This window comes from Alexandromys fortis, unplaced genomic scaffold, assembly GCF_014885135.2.
Source record: "Alexandromys fortis isolate MF-2015 unplaced genomic scaffold, M_Fortis_MF-2015_v1.1 scaffold_202, whole genome shotgun sequence".
NCBI lineage: Eukaryota > Metazoa > Chordata > Mammalia > Rodentia > Cricetidae > Alexandromys > Alexandromys fortis.
The window spans coordinates 1,504,626-1,508,177 of NW_026068077.1; positions in this window are offsets into that span (position 1 = coordinate 1,504,626).

Below are 3,552 nucleotides of genomic sequence, written 5' to 3' on the forward strand. Positions count from 1 at the left end.
CTACTTGGTTAACAGAAATGGGAACTTTCCTCCCACCAAAGAAGAAAATGCCAGTTGGAAGTGAATTTAATAATGACGAGTCAAGCGGAGCGCATCTGCTTCCATTCCCTGTCAAGAAACTACAGTCCACACTTGTATTCAGCAATTAATTCTTTTACTAAAATTTTCTTTGCTGTCATGTACATGCTATGTTTAGGGTTTATTGTTTCAAGATGGTTTTCTTGCATGGGGAAATAAAAACTACTATGGGGCACAGGGAAAAAAATCTATTGATGTTTTTAGCACTAGAAGGTTGGAATTTCTTCTGCCTTTTCAAATAATGTAATTTTTAAAAACAGGATCTCATAAATCCCAGGCTTGTTCCAAACTCCCTATATATTGGATGATGAGCTTGCTGTTCCGATCCTCTTATAGCTATGTTCCAAGTGCTTGGGTTGTGCACCGGGTCCCATATATGCAGTGTGTGTGGTCACAACCATGACTTTGTGCACACTAAACAAACGCACTACCAACTGAGCTTCATCTCCAGCATGTCGGCCACCCAACCTAGCATTGGCATTCTGCTCACTATACCTTGTCATCCATAGGGCAACGAATATTTCATAAATCCATTTTATCCCAGGCACTAAACACGTGAATGTTTAACCTATTCTATTTAAAGCATCAGTTTCAGAACTGTTTGTTCATCGCTGCAGAGGCTGACCTTGGCTAAGCATGCGTATATTAGGGTAAAAGGAAAAAGCCTCCCAACTCCGTCTTGAAAACGCTGCAGTCTGCAGCAGATCTAAGTTCTTTATGAGCTGAACGTCTACGTGCTCAGCTGTGGATGGGGCCAGACTCCGAGTCTTGCAGCTGCTGTCTACTTGGACAAATGGCAAAACTCTCTGTGCCTCATATTTTGTAAAAGGCTAAAGACATACAAGTCACGTACTGCATGATTCGCTCAACCAAAGTATAAATTCAGTGTTTTAAGTATATTTCAGGAGTATAGAATTGTCTGTTCCATTTATTACTTTTCCTTGAATTATTATTTCTGAGGAGTGGGGGACATGCTGCCTCCCATGTGCGGAGGTCAGAGGACAGCCTCTCCTTTCACTGTGGGTTTCAGGGCTCAAGTTCAAGTCATCAGGACTGTGCGGCAAGCACCCTTTCCCGCTAAGCCATCTCGCTGGCCCCAAGAGTTTTGAACATTTTTCCACCCTGACATGCACACACCAAGTACATATGAGTTTTCATTCATTGCCTCCGCAAGGCCCCCTCCCTAGCTTCTGACAACCACTAAAGTTAATATTATTATAAATTTCTCTGTTCTAAATCTTTTGTTAAATGGACTCATTTACCATGTGGTGTGCCTAGCGTCTTTTTCTTGGCGTAATGATATTAAGGTGAACTTATGTTACAGCACATTTTGGTGTTGTACTCTTTATAGCAGTCTCCCTTGTGTGGTTATGCCATATTTTCATATTTGGCTTATCTATCTCCACCACTTGATAAATACATCATTTTTGCTTTGGAACTATTGTGCATAATGTTGCTAAGGGCATCTAGGCAATGTTTAACTTTTTTGCATATATGTGTGGCGTGTATGTGTTTATTCATGTTTTCATGTCTATATATATATATATATATATATATATATATATGCATGTGTGTGCATATAGAAGCCAAAGGTTGATATTGATGGCCTTTCTTCATCTCTCTCTATCTTATATAGTGAGAGAGCATCTCTCCCTCACTTTCCCTCTTTTGTGACCAGAGCTTAAGAATTTGGCTAGCATGATGACTCACCTATTTGAATGTGGGTTTTGAGGGGTCCAAACTCTTGCCATTATGGTTCCATGACAAGCTCTTTACTTGCTGAGCTCTCTGCCCAGCCCACAATCTTTTGCATCTGTAAAATTGTATCTCCTTCTTCATATGACTCTTCAATATTAATTGATCTACATTTAACAAAATACTTGGAATACAGTTGATGAGTTAACTTCCACATAACTGTGACCAGAGCAACTGAGAGAACAATTTTAAAGGAAGAAAAAACTGATTTATCTCATCTTACTGTCTTATTGATTTCCCACCCTTGACTCCATTGATTCTGAGCCCAGGGTGAAGCAGAACTCATGGCAATGGAAGAGCATGAAGGAGACGATTTGCTACAGATAAGAAGCGGTCACCCAAAGAACTACTTCGTCGACGTAGGCCCTACCTCCTAATTATTGCTTCCATCTGCTCACCAAAACATCAACAGCAGTTCGGTTCCAATTGGTCAACATTTGAGCCTGCAGGAGGCATTTCAGAGTCAGCCATCGTCCTCCACCTCCTATCTTGCCTCTCTCTGTTTCTCTGATGATTACACCTCAATTCCAAATGCTTGGAATTTTCCATATCTCACTGTTTCCATCATCTCTTTCCTATGCACCCTGTGTCCAATCAGCTTCTAAACATTCTTTTTGGTGAGGAGTGTGGGGGGGGGATAATGAATCCGGTTGCCACTTTATTGAAAAAAAAAAAGACTATACCTTTTCTATTCTATAATTGCAGAATACTTGAGCCACAAGCAAGATTGACAACAGACTAGACATTTTTAATATCCAGGATATATGTTGAATTCATACTTTATTTCCTTTCTTCTTTGCTGTCTCTTAGTTTTGAAGCCTTGTTTCTTCTCAGTTAATGACTTCCTCATTAATGAGTTGTCCTAGCTCCCAGTTCTTTTCTCCTGTAGTAGAGATTTGGTTTCATCATCAAGTATTTTAAAAGATTCAGTGGTTCTCTGTCCATCCTGAAAGATTCACTCTACCTCATCCTTGACGTGTACAGGATGTGCAAACTTGGATGCAAGGGTTGATGAAGTTTTTTTCTGTAAATGAACTTAAATTATTTCAAGCCTACCTTTAGCCTACTGGCAAGTTACTAAATTAAGTTATATCCAGGTAAATCCTGGCCCTTGTGCAATGTCTCAGCCTTTTCTGGTGGGAAGTTAGCCTCTTCTAGGTGCTTTCTTACAATGTGTCCTCCTGGCTTGGAGACACGTCTTGGCAGTCAGGCATATGTGTAAGGATGGGAGTACATGTGGCCAGGACCATCTATCTCTGCTGCTCCATGGGTCTGGAAGATGTGTCTCATCCATCTCAACTCGCTCACTCCTCTCCTCTTTCCTCTCATGCTTAGAATCAGGCACTGTCGGTTCCACTCGGTGTACGTATGAGTGACAATCTTGAAGAGCATAGAAAACTGCTAGATGCCAGTACTCTTTCAGGCACTTAACCACTCCTGACAATCTTTGAGTGATCTACGCAGACAAACAAAAGTAGGGATGGGGGTTGGAGGGACTGTGTGTACATATACATGTGGAAGTCAGAAGCTGGCCTTGGGCATCTCTCAATATTCAATGTGGCCTTGTATTTTGAGATGGGCTCTGTTGCTGACCCTGAAGCTCACTAATTTGACCATGGTAAACAGCCACTGAGCTCCAGAGACCCTCCTGCCTCTGCTTCTCTGGGGTTTAGATCACGGGGGCACCATTACACCTGCCTTTTCATATGGATGTTGGGA